General features: G+C 37.8%; 1 long non-coding RNA gene across 1 annotated transcript; it reads right to left on the minus strand.

Moving 5' to 3' along the window:
* Positions 1 to 606: 606 nt before the first annotated feature.
* LOC121596930 lies at positions 607 to 12,978 on the minus strand. The gene is made up of 3 exons (XR_006005341.1): positions 12,706 to 12,978; positions 9,440 to 9,729; positions 607 to 644 (listed from the first exon to the last, which is right to left on the minus strand). It is a non-coding gene; the product is annotated as an uncharacterized LOC121596930 (long non-coding RNA).
* Between the last annotated feature and the right edge of the window lie 3,618 nt (positions 12,979 to 16,596).

Consider the following 16,596-nt stretch of genomic DNA (forward strand, 5'->3'; position numbering starts at 1 on the left):
TGCCGTAATTACCTCACTGTACTAGATTCGAACCGACTTAAGAACCTTTCACCACCTTTTACCATCGTCGTCGTGCGCACGCTGTCGTGCTACTCTCCAACTCTCCCGTCCTTCGCTGCTTCGCACGTGCTCGATGCAAAATCAAAGTAAGCCGTTACACCGCCCAACATCGCCCAGCCGTTTCGTTTGATGTGTTGCGGTTTTTTTGTCTTTCCTTTCTTCTGTTTGTTATGCCCCGTGCTCAGCATACAAATTCCAATGCCACCCATGATAGTGTGTTATGCTGTGTCGCGCTTCCGCTGTGTCTGGGTGTTTCGATTTCTCCCACCGGGTGCTGTTGCCGCTTGGTTGACAACTGAATGGTGCTGGCCTGGGCAGCAGAGGGCGGTCGGGTGAAGGAAGTTTGGTCGATTTGTGTTTTTTTTTTGTTGTTTTTGTTGCCTGTTTTGGTTGTTTTGTCTTTGTGTCTTTGTGTCTTTCTGTCCGAAACCAAGCCACCAAGAAGACAGCAAACCCGCACGAGGCATAAGGCCTACAGGGGCCACCAGCGCATATGGGGGACTCGGTGTGGGCCGGATGTTGCATGTTTCATTAGATGCTTTTTCATCTTCCGAAAAGCGCGTTGAGAGGGAAGCTGCAAAAAGCTGTTAAGCATATCTTAATAAATTGGGGATAAATAGCTCGATCTACTTGAAGTTGTACTCTTTTAGTTATAGCTCATGTACATTCAATAATGCTAAAAGAAATGGCAAACGATAGTTAGTGTACATGGTGTACATTAGGTTAAAAATTATTTTAAAAAACATTTGAAAAGCATGTGAATTATCTTAAAGAAGAGCAGTTTCTTGGTAAAAATCCACAATTTCACTTATTTTCAATTATTCATTTGAGACCATTTAAAACAAAAACAAATTGTTTGCAACACAGCTACTTAGAAAAACTACTCTTTTTTTGCGGAACGTTGTTGAAAGTTTCGTTTTGTTGGCTGTTATTTAAAGTTTTATTAAAAAAAAAATTCGTTTGAAGTTTAGAGACCTTGCATATTTCCCCCCTAATAAGCCTGAACACAATTACAATACCCAGCAGCTGAAACTAAGCAAGTTATTCAATTGTTATGTTGTTAATACATATTTCCCGAAAATTTAGTTGCCCCAAGCTGATCTCCGTGATGTTATAATTATTTAAATAAGAACAGGGTTTTTATCTATTTTTATCTTTTTTTTTTAAACCGAACTATTAAAATCAACTAAAGAGTAACATCTTTTGTGTTCGGAAACGAATGAAAAGACTTACAGCCTTTGTCTATACATACATACAGGGATGTATCAAACCGGGTGTTAACAATTTTGGGATAAAAATTCAACGTTTTTTTAATTTTATACTTTTTTACTACTAGACTACAACTACTACTACTTTTACTGCTATTGCTGCTGCTGCTGCTACTACTACTACCACTACTACTACTACTACTACAACTGCTTCTACTACTATTACTATTACAACTAGTTCACTACTAGAACTAGATATTTTTTAGATCCTAGTTGCATACTTTAGATCAAATTTCGAGGATGCTACATGTACCGGGTTAATCGCGTTTCAACTTATTTATAAGGTGTGCTTCCTTAGAATTCATAAAAATCTTAGAGCTGTCATTTAGAGGAAAAAGGAAATGCTCTTAATAATGGAGAATGTTAAAAATTTTAATCTTAGTGACACAAATGGTTTAAAAATTCCATTCCAACGAAAATACACGAGTAAAAACGAAACAGGTCAAAACCCGGTAAAAGTCCAAAATATAAATATCGGTACAACACTGCAGACATAAATAAATTAAAAAAAAAAACTTAACTGCTTTGCTTTGATATATGTATGTACTTTTGGTGACACAATAAAATAATATATAACTAGATTGGTGTCGAACACGGGATTGAACTTTTAACATAATCATGCCAATGTTCGATTGCAGTTCATTTATATTAATCTATTTCAAGTTAGATTGTATTCCAACCGAGCTCCGACCAGAGAATTGAAATGTTTTGAACCGTCATCAAGGCATCAACCATCTGTAAAATTAAGTAAACATGATGCACAATTATGCCTCTAGTACCTATACTAAAATGATAATAGGTATTATACTTTATTCTCCTTTTATTGTAGTGGTACCGTTTACTGTGTTTTTTTATTTGCATGTCTTAAATATAAACATCTACATGTTCAGTTGTCTATTTGATCATTTAATTGTGCCCCCCCCCCCCCCGTGCGCAGTAATTCCACCGCAGGATGTCATCCAGCATCCATGTCATGTTCCGATTACCTTTTAACCGTTAAAAGTATACCTAACAAGGGATAAGCTCATCTCGCACTCTGCGCGCCCAAAGGTACAAATGATCCCTACAATCCAAGCTCCACGTGCACCGAATCGGTGCAGAGTTTGATGTGAACAGTGGAAAGGAAAACTGCCGCCAGCCAGGTGAGAGAGAGAGAGTGAGAGAGAGAGAGAGAGAGAGAGTGAGAGATAAATCGCCGTTGTTGCGTAGTAGCCTATGCTGACGTTGTGTTGTACTTGTTTTCGCCATCCCAGCAAGCCGTCGTCGGTGCGTTATTATTACGAGTTTTGTTTCATCTTCTGTACGGGCGGGCAAACATGTTACGTTGGGGGCTGGAGGATGGAGAAGGCCTCTGGATGCGTGTGTGTGTGTGTGTGTGCATGTCTTGGTTGGTTTGTTTTTCCGATCCATTTTCCTTTATCCAAGGCCTTCCCATTCATGTTTATGCCGGTGGGAGTTTTTCTCCCGCATCGTGTGCAACATAATGCAGCATCATGTACCAGATCGAACTTAGGGGAGGAATGGGAGAGAGACTGAGGGACCAAGGGTGGAGAGGGATGAGAAAGGGCAGTAGGCGCATTCACGGAAAAATAACTAAAAAATAAGTCAAACGGCATGGATCAAACGACTTGACGGAAAATAAAGAGGAAAAAAGGAAAATCTGAGAGACAGAAAGAGCAAGACAAAGCGAGAGAGAGAGAGAGAGAGAGAGAGAGAGAGAGAGAGAGTGAGAGAGAGAGAGAGGGTATGTTCTTGGAACTAGTGGCTATTACCGACTATAATGTACTTCGTTAGAACAGTTCCCTTTGCCTTCGGGGGCTATTCTTGGACAGCAGAATCTGTAGGAAAGCATACACAAAGTACATCAGTGTAACAAATAGATCAGCAACCTGGATGGGCGGTTGAGATGATTTTTTACTGACTTCTAAATGACAAATACAATGAGAGAGAAACGATTCTATACAAATTATAGTACAAACATGTATTAAATATAATTTTTAATATTTTAGTGCAAACATCTTTCCGATCCCTTTTCTTTCCAACACTATTACCTCGGCAAAGGGACACTATTAACGCGGCTTTGCCAGCAATGCTTTCCCACAATTAAACCTAATCGACGGCTTAATGTGACAGGTGATGCATGTTGAAAGACGGAATTGGTCTGCTGTCGAGAGCATTTCGTAGGGAATTATCTTGCATGCCTTGGGGCCCATAATTACGGGGCCCAAGACCTGTAAGAATGTCCCCACGCTCAAGGCCGTTTTGCACAGAAGCCGGCGTTGTTGGTGGCTAATGAAGTCGTTTCTTACATGCCGCTCCGTGCGCTCCGTGTGTCAACGCTCGACAAATTGACCATCTAGCGATAGGAATATTTTTACGGCTTAAAAGATGCCTGGTTTTGTAATAGCAATTCAATGAACCAGCGGTTAGCAAGCAATTTCAGTGAAAACGTTTTTAGTACAGTTGTTGAATGGGAATGCAATGTTTCTGTTAAACATATATAGTTCAACTGATCAACAGAATGCACAACAAGCATTTAGAATCGCCTATTTTCATTGCATTCCATCGATACATCTTCCGTTGCGCATCGTCGTGGCATTTTTACGCCACGCTACGGCTACTCTGCCTACTACGATCGCACGTGGCGCAAAATGTTTTTGTACACGTTTATGTTTGGATTTATTGCTTAACAGTCTTTTGTTGCACTTTTTTTGCAGGCTTTCATTTTATGTAATTCGACATTTTTTTCTCCCTAAAGCATACGATTTCCTAACTTTCGCTATCCATGCATTTAATGTACGAACGTCTAGGCGTTCCTCCATCATTTTGCTGTGCGCAATAAATGCATTGTTTGCGAATCAATTGTATGGCGTTTTGCCTGCATGGGTTTTACTGTTTTGTGAAAGGCAAATAACAAATAAACTTGTGCATTTTAAATACCAGTAGCACTAATTCGTAATAATTGCTGCCTTTAAACAGACCTTTTATTATTAGACCATCAATACATGCAACATACTAGGGGGTTTACAAGTTACTTTCGAATGTGCACATCATTACTCGGTATTCCAAGTCAGTTTCGAATGTAAACATTGTTATTTACCACGTGCAAAATGTTATTCCTCATCACTCTGATGCTTCACTTCCATCATTATAATTTTTAAATTCTTTAGCATGATTTTCAACTCATCATTTCCACTGTCAAGGAGTCATGCGATCCGGCATTAATTCCCGATTAAAAACCGATGACAGCAGCCCGTTGAAGTGTTGAAAATCATGCTGAAAAAACTAAACATTATTATGATGGAAATGAAATGTCAGATCGATGTGGATTAACATCTTGCACGTGGTGAATAGCAACGTTTACATTCGAAACTGATTTGGAAAACCCTGTATTCACCACCTCCAAGATGTTTTTCAACATTTGTCAAGTGATGTAATAGCATCAAAATAAAATTTCAGTTCTTAGATTTTCCACACACAAAAAGGAACGATCAAACTCAATCTAGCTCGAGACGTGTGTTGAAAATCCTGGGGAAGAAATGAAAAAAAATAATGTGATGCAATTACAACATTTGACATCTGTTGAAAAGCATCTCGTAATCAATAAAAAGTGTTGTAGACATTGAAAATTGATTCGGAAAACCCTGTAATTAGTATGCTCTTCGGTTGACGGTGACCTATCCACAGATTTACATTCTGCTTTCATAGGCCGGGGTCTATGTACATGGTGCAGCAACATTTGTTGCTAAATCATATGATTGAACTTTAAATCGCATGTGAACTGGTAAACATTGTGTAAACATTTTGGAAGCAAAAGGAAAAAAAGAATCGTTTTGTTTTACTTTTGAACCATTGTCACTGGAGCATTTATGGCTACATTTGCAAACAAAAAACGATGTAAAATAATCCTAATTTATTAGAAACAAAATCAAAAGAGCTATCTGTATGAGTGCGCTTAGTGGCTTTCGTTCAAATTATGGATTAGTTCCAGACTGTGCAATAGACGTAATTTTCTCAAACAAGAGAGCAAATTTGAGATTAGAACTCTTATTCACATGATTATAAATTTCGTGACAAAACAAATCATCAACTCTTTTGTTAATATATCTCACTTTTTTCGATAAAATCAGTAAACAGATAAAAATGCACGTAGCAACAAAGAATTTGGTTCTATTTGCTGTGCTTTGAAGGCAATGGTAAAGCCGTAAAGTTCCTCAACTATGGCGATACCCCAAAGGCTCTTTTCCACCGTCGCTCTTTTCGATCATCGCACAGTGAAGCGCTACCTTCTGCTGACTATTTACCAAGGTGAGCACGTGCGATTCAGATTTGCTCAGTAATAGAGAAACTCGCCTATAATATATAAGAATTATTCTTTTTTTTTGCTTCAACGGTTTGAAATGCTGCACAGCAGTACGATAAAGCTAATCAAAAGCCACCTAAAGCATTTATTAAAATATCCTTTCTTCAATTAAAACACACCCACCAACCCACCAATACATACCATTTCAACGTTTGGCCCCCAAAAACGTGGCCTTTTCGTATGCAAAAAGTGCAATATAATCCAGCCATCTGAATTACCATATCGAACCCTTCCGTGCAACCTTCTTTTTTCCATTTCCCTTCCACTCAACCTGCTGACAATGGCACCGAGCACAAACAATTGCAGCCAAACCCCTTGCGGGTGCAGCGCGTTGCGAACAACAATAGCCCTTGCCCTGAGAGGAAGGGCGGAAACTGGCTGCTTCCTCAGCCACGGGAGTTGTGTGGCCCATTTAGCGGTTGGGCCCTACTCCAGACACGCTTATGCGCTGCACGTGCTGCACATCCTTTCCAGCCAGCCAGCCAGCCAGCCAGCCAGCCAGTCAGTGTGCATCACATTGCCGTGATTGGCACCAGTAGGCCGGTGACGGTGGGGTAGTAGGGCGACTTTCGCGATGGCGACACACACGCGCGCGCATGGCGGAGTGTCCCTGCCTGGGGCGATGGCAGCAAAGAACATCCTCCAGAGGAAGCGCAACCCACCGCCGGCGAATGATGAAGTACCTAATCAACCAATAAAACCATAAGCAGCCACACTGAAGAGCCCTTCCTTTTTTGTACGAGTATGTGAGTGTGTGTGTGTGTGTGTGTGCGGGCTTAAGAACACCGCATCCCATTATTCACTCCTCTTCATAATCTTCATCATCATCATTAGCCTGCTCATGGACTGCTGCGATTAACCTTCTGCAGGGGCCGCATGCAAACGCACGATTCCGGCTCTCCCTGTTTGGTTGTGTGCGGTTATTGTGGGGAAAAGGATTGTTCCGGTTAGGCTGACTAGATCTGTGTGTGTGTGTATGTGTTTGTGTGTCTTTCATTTTAATACGCCTTCACCGGATTCGCCTTGAAGAGAATGAGCCAACCGTCATCCGTCCGTCATTCGTCGTTCGATGCTGCTGCTGTTGCTGCTGCTGCTACTGGATGTGAAGTACCTGGCGGTGCTTGAAGGCGCACCAACGCGAGCATAATTGAGTGCCGAACGCGGAACAGTGAGGGCTGGGGGAGAAACATAAGGCCCAACAAAAAAAAGGAAGAAAAATATGGCAAAGGATACCCACTCACGTAGCACGACAGGCGAGGACGACAAGCATTATGTAAAAGGATCGACAGAAACGACCGAAGAAAAGGAGTGTGTGGTGGTTCCTCTGGGCATGTGTGTGTGTTTGGCTTTTTTTCTTTGTATTTAAGCCGTAAGCCGCTAGGAGGGTTGATTTGCAAAAGCATAATGGACGGTGTGAAACAATGGGGCGCAAAAAATGGAGCGATTGTTTGTAAAAGGAAGAAAAAAAAGGCGGAAGGAAGGAGCAAGGGATGCGAGGGATAAGGAGCGGGTTTGAAAGTATTGGCCTGGTAGGGCTGATGATGGCCAACCTTTAAATTGATGCAGTTACACCGGCAGAGAGCTATTCTTTTTGTATGAGCGAATGAAAGAGTTTAGAAAAATGGAGTAGCTAAGGAAAATGTTTTAAATTGAGATTATAAATCCCCACAATTAAATTAATTACTAAAAACATTTTAATTTCTTCTTTATCTAATGCTAATTCTAATTATAATTCTAATTAGTTCTAATTTTTGTAGTTTGTAATTTAAATTCAATCCGGAACTTTGATTGCATTAAATTCCAAATCCAAAACACACCACTTACACATTTTATTCTATTTCTTTCATTCACTATGTTACCTCACATTATGTCTTTCTAATTACTTTGATTGTTGTTTTTGTGTATTGGTTTGTTTATAGACTCGTGTTCTGTTGATATATTTGCTATTTGCTATTCATTTATTCTGATTTTTTTTATTGTTGTATTTAATCTAATGCTGTACTTTAGCTACAATAGATTTTTATAAAACGTTACAGGCGTTGGTGCGTGATTGTACTAATGCATTGACGTATCACCACAAAATAATGTGATATCAATTAAATTAAAACAAACAAACAAACAAAAAAGAAATAACAGAAAAAGTACAAATCAGCATTTTTTATAACAGTGCATGGTATTGAAGAACTAATTTACTTTTCAAATCAATTTGACAAACTAAATGAACAACTTAACATGTACTTACCAATTAAGATCACTAAGTTATGTCACCCAAATAGCAAAGGATTCAAGCAGATAATCCTAATAAAAATGTTTAAAACTAAACTGTATAATCAATTACGAAAATTTCATGTTCATCTAATACTTAATACAGGGCTTTTCGAATCAAATTCCAATCGCTACAACAATGTTCAACAGCTTACGATATGATTTTCAACAGCTGTCAAGTGTTGTTTCAGTTCTTCCACATTATTTTCAGCACGTCTCAAGCTGGATCGAGTTTGATAGTTCTTTATAATGTGTTGATAATCATGTGTTAAAACTGAAATTTTATTTTAATGCCAATACACCTCTTGGCAGCTGTTGAAAAACATCTTGGAGACGGTAAATAATTATGTGCACATTCGAATGTGACTTGAAAAACCCTGCAAAAACTTTTTTAAATTTAGTGCTGCTTTATTTATCATTTTCTTACTTCCTTTTTCATAGACTTTTTCTAGTGGATTGTTTCAAATTTGGAATGCAGCTTACTATCACTACAGAGCTTATTTTGGAAAAGCACACCTTTTGTTTACGTTTCATATTTCAATAGTAACAACCTTGTATAAAAAATACCTTAATAAATATTATTTCCATTAGCAAGAAACAAAAATAAAAACAATACTCAATTTTCCTTCTCAACTATTTAAAACAAAACAAACAAAACCAACAATGCACAACAAAGATTATTAAACATTGTTACCTTTTTACTTCTAATCATCAACAGTCGACCATTATCTTTCACCTTCCGCTGATGACACACTCCGCTGGCGTCAAGTGTTATTGCAACTCATCTCTAACCATTCATCAAATGGTTGACCACGCAGATGATCCTCAACACTCTGGGATGATCCTCACAGTGGATGCTCTCTGGGTGGTCCTCCTTAACGAGTGGTTTATAGTGGTGCGTACTGTTGCAGCACTGATCATAGCTCGCGATCGCGGAGAGGATGAATTATTTTAATTGACCACTTTGCAAACGCACGGTCGGGTATTTGTTAAGTGTGCGCCGAAGAGCACTGGGTCGTTGTGCATATGCAGAAGCAATAAATTGTTTTATCGGGCTGTATTTAATCTTCCCGTTTTACCGATTGGTGGCTACCGGTTCAAGCTCGTTCCGGCTGGGACACTGCACATTAATTGCAGCTAACCTGCGATGAGTGATGCGTTTTTGCGGAGGGTTATGAGCAGCGGTGAGATGTGAGTGTGGTGAAAATGTATGATAAACGACACGGCGAATAATCAAAGACATTTAAATTATTACCACGAAACGAGTAATAGGTGTATAGCAGCAATAAACTGCTTTGAATAAGAGGTTTACACAACGAGTTTGTTGTTTTTTGTAACAATTTGTAAGTTTGTTAAAATGAAATGGCATTTTCATGAATATAAGAAACAACTACAATGTCACCCATTATACCAAATTTCGAAATTTAACTGAATGTTTATATACAAATATGAAAATAAAGATTAAAAATTCAACAACACTAACCTGTCTTCACCGTCTGGAAGGACCAAAGCTGTGGAGCTAAAACCGTACAAATACTACCAAGAACCGGCAAAACCAACGCAATTAATAATAGAACAAAGAGCAACAAAGCCATTAGCTGACCGGTGTGCCTGTGCTGCATGTGCTTAGCTTTTACGAGCAACAGTTAAGTGGTTCTTTGTTGTGTATTTTAAGGCTTACGCTGGTCAGCGCGGACAGAAGCGAAGGATCTTTGAGCTCACTTGAATACCGCTATGCTAGGCAGACGAAACCCTCTTACTGAACCGTTCGAGCTGTTGAAAGATACAAAATGCAAGATAGAAGTGATTGTTTGGTGGTATGGAATGGTGCGAGTATTTCGATGCCTAATCCTCGACCGTTCTGATGACCTGTTAAGCTGATGACTACCATTTAACTTATCGTACCATGCTCTAATAGCGGAGGAACAGGACATTAAATAGGAGTCAGGGAAAATCATTTTACAATGTGTTTGTATGGTTTGGGTGAATTTAAAGTTGCTCTGTAAAATTTGCAAAACACAGTATAAACACGGCAGGAAAGGAGCCGAGGGGGATAAATACGAAATTGAACGCTGAAGTATGTAGTATATTCCTATAGGTATTTTAAAGTTGGAAAGTGACTAGAAAATAGGACCGTTTAAAAGTCAAATAGGAATAGTTTCATTCCAGATACATATATTAATGCTAAAAAAAGGAGACAAAATGAAAAGAAGAAAAAGAAGATACGCGGTATATGCGTTCCTGGGGCTAAAGCGTAAAGCCAAAATAGATTCGATAAATGGATATTATTGATTAAATTTTGTATCTTTACACACTTTATCATTTATTTATAACGATTTATGCAAAAAATAGAAAATTATGTTCGGTTTAAAAATTGCTTGTATTTTGCATTGGAGCATTTCTTGTAGAATGTAATATGATGGACTGTAATATTTTAGAAATGCTCCAAATCCGCCTAAGTCCAGATTCCCGCGTAACTCGAGAACCGGCTGTAAGTACGAATGTATAGAGAGTAGGAATCAAAGTAAGTCTATGTGATTTAATAATAAGAAAAGAAGACAAACAAGCATATAAGAATATAAGTAAGTTAGAAAGTAAGCAAATTAACAAATAATTTAGTTTTAGTAAGTAAGTAAGAGAATAAAAAAAAACAAAAATGGAAATAAATAAAAATCCAAATAAACAAATAAATAAATTAACAAATAAATAAATTAACAAATAAATAGATAAAAAATAAAAAATAAATAAATTAACAAATAAATAAATAGATCATTACATAAATAAAAAATAAATAAATAAACAAATAAATAAATAAATAAAAAATCATGAATAAATACATGAATAAATAAATAAATAAATAAATAATAAATAAATAAATAAATAAAATAAAAAAAAACAGAAAATAAAAATAAATAAATAAATCAATAAATAAATAAATAAATAAATCAATAAATAAATAAATAAATAAATAAATAAATAAATAAATAAATAAATAAATAAATAAATAAATAAATAAATAAATGAATAAAACAAATAAATAAATAAATAAATAAATAAATAAATAAATAAATAAATAAATAAATAAATAAATGAATAAATAAATACATAATTACATGAGAAGGTCGGTAAGTAAGTTAGTTATTATTTAATTATTAAAACGATTATTTGTTTGTCATTTTTTAGCGTATTAAAGTATAACAAAACAGGGCAAAAAAAAGCTAGAAAACATGAGCAACAGCAACACAAAACCAAACCCCTTTATCGAAGTAAAAGGTACGCTGCTCCCCCGGCGTACAACGGGTTATACTAATCCAACTCCATAATCCCTTCCAAAAGCATACAAAACCCTTAATGGGTCGCTCCATTTTGTTCCATATTTACACTTCCAAGGGAAGGCCACAGGCAACAGACAAGCAGGGGTTCTTTCATAATAATCGCTATCCCGATGAGTGTAATGCGCTTATTGAAGAAGGGCTGCCGCACTGCCCCAAAAACACCACCCCAAAACGACGCAAAATTCCTTGCTCGGTAGTCACCGGTCGGTTCTTCTTCCTTAGCACAATGTTTATGAATGAAACGCTGATAAGCTGAATCGCTGTGTGCCGAAATCGGAAGGGTTACGTGAGCTACCGCTTTGCCGGCGTGTGTTGGACAAGCGTGGCCAACACCTACGGTGTTGATATCTGTTTAACGTTGCCAAGTACGATAAAAATCACGGAATGGCTTTTCCATCTTCCGACCATCCGAGCAAAGGGAAGGGTGGGGTTAACATTGAGACAGGGAGAGAGGGAGAGGGATGGGGGGGGAGGAGATAAAATTCATCGCAATAAACAACTTTCGTCAGTTTCGTTTCGTGCGGGTGCGGCTATTTTAAACACATCAAGTACCCCAGGCCAGATCGATTGGCTGCAGCCACCGACGGCAGATGTCCATGGAAGGACAGGAGAGAACAGGACCGACGGCTAGAGTGGCCAGACGGTTAGGGCAACAGTTTCTAAGAAGCACAGCCCCCCTACCCCCCCCCCCTCCCAATGACAACCCTTCTGGCCGTTTCGTTCAAAACCCGCCCGCGAGTGTTCGATTGGCTGCAAGTGCTGAGTAATGGAGATTAATGTCGGTTTAGATCTTCGTTTTGGCGGTGAGGGTGACGGTGGTTTTACCCCCTTTGTTTCGGTTTTCGGCGTTTAGACGTAAACATTGGCCCCATGGCTCGCCTTTTTAGTCGCCTGCCTTGTTTTCGTTGAGATCCTTGCTGTTCTTTGGTCAACCCGAGAGACTGCGCTCTCCCTTTGGTTGCGAGAAACGCAACCATATGATCATGTGCGATGTGAAACCACAACAAACCCACTCCTCCTCCCACTCCATGATTGTGTGTTTATCCGGACGATAAGATCGATCAGTATGGATCGATTGCAATCTGAGCTTGACGTTGAAACGGGTACGGTTTCTGCTGAGTTTTGGGGTGGGTTTGTTGGGGCGGAGGTGGCGGATTGCTAAATTGCGGTCCACTAAACATTGTCTTGGTTGGACAGTTACGGTAGTGGAACGATAAGTGGTTCTGGAAATGGGAATACTATGTCTGCACACTGTTTGTAAGAAAGCTCGGTTTGAGATGCTTTGTCTATCCTTTCCGATGGTGTATAAGTTAGGAAGGAAAGATTAACTGTTTTTGTGTTTGTTTTTTAAATTGTTCAACATTTTTTACCGTTTGTTGTGTGAACTTCACTAAAGATTGCAAAATAAACTTACCGTATTGCTTCGATTGACGGACACTTAAGGCATATTTGGGACTTCATATTTTCTTACTTATTCAATTTCAATCGGTCAAACCTCTGTATAACTCACTTTAGCGAAGCAAACTTTCTACATTTAAGTAGAAAAAATAAAGATTTCCAATAATTACGATACGATATTTTGATTCATATTCCGGACAGTTTTCATGAGCTCATGATTCAAATTAAGGAGTTTTTTTTTCAAATTCACACTCACACTACAGCTTTTTGCATCACCTCATACTGAGTGCAGGAGTCCTTCTAGTCACAACGAAGGTCTTATAAGCAATGGGGGTTGAGTGATCTTATTTTCTTGTACTCGTAGATGCATCAGGGCCTACTAGGGGACAGGCACATTTTCAATTTATTGCAATACACCATGGCAGTTATTTGAAATTAAAAAGCGGTTATAGCCAGGGGCGGGTATGAAGAAATACGATAAAAACATGCCGAGTGTCCGGAACTTGAATCAAAACGGTATATTAAATGTCGTAATGTATTTCCCAACACATGAAGTTAAGCTTGTTTTTTTTCTTTTAAATTCATTTCCGAATATTTTTGCATGATTCACGTGTGTTTTTAAATCGTTCATTACGGATTGTTGAGCGTTTCCAATCATTTTTGTATCATTTTTTGATTCATTTTGCGATCCGGCGATTCCGATAAATAGAGCAAAAGATTAAAAAATGTATGGGATATGGTGAATAAATTGTGCGACAGAACACTACAGGAATTAACCAACAAATCGTAAGATGCTCACGATAATGCTGTTCAAAATCCACAAGATAGCTTGCAAACACTTATCAGTCCACTGTTATTTCAGCTACTTGGAGAAAATTGGCAAATGTACTAAAGAAGATACAACAAAACTACATTTTTTTTCTTATTTTTTTCGTGATATACTTATGAGTGGATGACATAAAAGAAGGAGGAAACAAAACGACTAACAGAAAAGAAATAAAACTAAGGAAAATGCCTAAACAGATGTCTATGAACTGATAAATGAATAAAATAGAGACAGAGTAGAAAGAAGAAATAAGGGACTAGTGGAGTAGTAAAAATAGATTTTTTTTACAATTGTAATTTTAAATCACATAAACAATATAAAAACCGTGTGATTTGATTGTTTTTTGAGAAAAATAAAAATAAAAAATGAATTTTTATAAATTATAAAGCCACTGTTTTCAACTGAAAATACAAACCAAATGTATGTCACTCCAATAAAACTTTCGGAATAGCCATAACAATTGTTATATTTTAAAATAAAAATTTAAAATTACGTTGAATTTTTTATATAAAGCGATTGACTAACAGTCAAAAATTTTATACTTAAGCGACAAAAATTGATGCGCACTGTCAAAAATTGGTGCCTTTGAGACAAAAATAGGTTAGTTCGAGTCAAAATTTAATTTAAATTCAAATTTAAACGTAAATATTGAAAAGATAAATAATCTCACATAGTATAGCAAAAGGTTTTGGCACATTTGTAAAGTCGTTAAATAAAAAAAAATGGGAATACAAAATAAAACATCTTAATCGATGCAGGTTAAAACAGTTTGTAAACAAAACAAGAAAACGCAAAGACGCAATCAGCCCCAATTACACCATATTTACACGAAACACTAATGGGAGATGCTTTTTAGTTACTGTGAAACTAGCATTAAAAAAACACCTACAAAGATTAGAAACACAAACTGCATCAAACGAAAACTGCACTTTTTTTACACTCACATATAACCGAACAGCACCCGAACTAATGCAACACGCATTATTTACCCCATTCCCTCCCCGGCCGTTCCTCCCGCACCCACCAATAGGCAAGGCCTTTTCCTTTTTCCGGCTTTAGAATGCACCGGCGGCCGGCCTGCTTGGATGTAACGGCGCGAACGAACGAACGAACAGCCACGAGAAAGGCTTTTTTCGCGCCGACTTTCGCCGCCTGCTTGCTGCCCGCTCGCTGTGTGATGGCGGCGGCGGTTCGCTTTGAATTATTGTATGTTTTTACTTCGCTTTTCTACCAGTTTAGTTAATTACGGGAACGGGGAATAGAGGTCGCACTCACACCGGTTCCCTTGTTGTTTACATTACCCTGAAGTTATGGTTCTGATGCGCCCTTCTATGGAGGAGACCTTTCCTGTAATGTAAGTCGGTTGGCTGGGTTAGTTGTTGCTGCTGGTCATAACCGCCTGGCACTGTTTCCCAGTAGAAAAAAGAGAGATTTAGAGCAAACCATAGCCTACATTGATATGGTAGTAATATCGATTTCGGCGTTCTCTTGCACTTGATCCAATGTCTTTTGATCATGATCATTTTCTAGTGAGGTCGAGTGACGTGATCTTACAAAAAAATGAAAGAAATAGTTTTAAAAAATTACTATTTTACTCTTTCACCTAGTTATTTCTTCAGAGTTTTTCAAAACAAAAATGAACGTAAAAATTAGCAAAACGCAGTTCCAGTTCATTGTGTGTGATCATTGAAACACCAATAAACTTACCATAGTTTACCACCCCTATTCAACCAGCACCAGCAGAAGAGCAAGAGTGTACTAATTTAGATAATTTTTATTGACAAATCACCCTTTCACTTACGTCGAATTTGCCGTTCAACTGTCACACCAAACACAGATCCGGACTGTACAGGTTTGGTAGTTGTTGTAATTGAAACCATTCACAAACTAATATTCACAACGAATCAAACACAAGTATCGGTTACTACTACTGAAGCACTTGCATTTCTGGGGGACATTTTCTACCTTTTTCTGTATGCCGAATATCATTTTTCCTTTACTGCTTTCCCCGTTGATTGTTTGTTTGTTTTGGCCTAAAATGTTTATGCTATGTTTTGTTGTTTTATCTTTTATCTTTTAGTACTGTTTGTCACACAAAAGAGAAGTAGAGAGGGAGCGAGAGAGAAACAAACGTTCTACTTTGCATCGAATTTATCGTAGGTTTTCCACTTCTTTGCTTCACTTTTATTGCTAAACTCTACTATAAAACAGTTTTATTTTATCTTCTTTTAATTTTCTGCTTTTTTTAGTTACTTTTTCAAAACGTTTGTCGCAAGCTTAGGGTTTTCGTTTATTTTGTTTCTTCTTACTTACGTCTTGGTTGTTGTTGTTGTCGTTTTTTTCACAATGTATTACACAATTTCGCTTTAGCTTTGTTTATTGAGCTTCCTGTACGAAACGTTGACAACAAATTTCGCTCTTTTGGGGGAAGCCAACAAACAAAACAAAAAAACGCACACAACCAAAAAAGCAACTCTTCTCACCGCGCATCCAACAATGGGTGTTTGTTTCCTGTTATTGCTTTGTTGCATTGTTATGTGTAGGTGTAGTAGCTATGTTTGCTATATCTAGTATAGTAGTGCCTGGAAAAATCAAGACACGGCTGTGGGCATGTCCACCCCTAATGCGTTCGTCTCATTGTTGGCTGTTGCTCGGGATGGACATCTGCTCTATTTGTGTTCTTATTAAACTTAGGTTGTTTTTTCGCCCCCAAGCGCTCGATTAATGCATTTCTTTTTCATACTTAATGGTTATGTGCTTATGCAGTGTGCTCGAGCTCGATTACCTTCGTAACACTGTCCATTAAGTTTCCATTTTATGTGTTTCTTTTTTACGTTTCTTCCACTAATTTGTTTATGGTAAATTGTTCAGCAACGCATCTCAACATAGTTCCGAATATTTATTTCAACTTTACCGAACTCATCAAGGTTCAGTTTTCATCGTATCTTCTCAATTATTCTCAAAGAAAATGTTTCAGAAACGAACGAACAAGAAACCAGAACACTGAAAAGAGCAAAACTAAAACATAATTTTCGCTAAAAGTGGGAAATAAAACAAAAAAACTGCAACTTGTTGTTTTGT

The sequence above is a fragment of the Anopheles merus genome, chromosome 3R (genome assembly GCF_017562075.2).
Source record: "Anopheles merus strain MAF chromosome 3R, AmerM5.1, whole genome shotgun sequence".
In the NCBI taxonomy this organism is placed as follows: domain Eukaryota; kingdom Metazoa; phylum Arthropoda; class Insecta; order Diptera; family Culicidae; genus Anopheles; species Anopheles merus.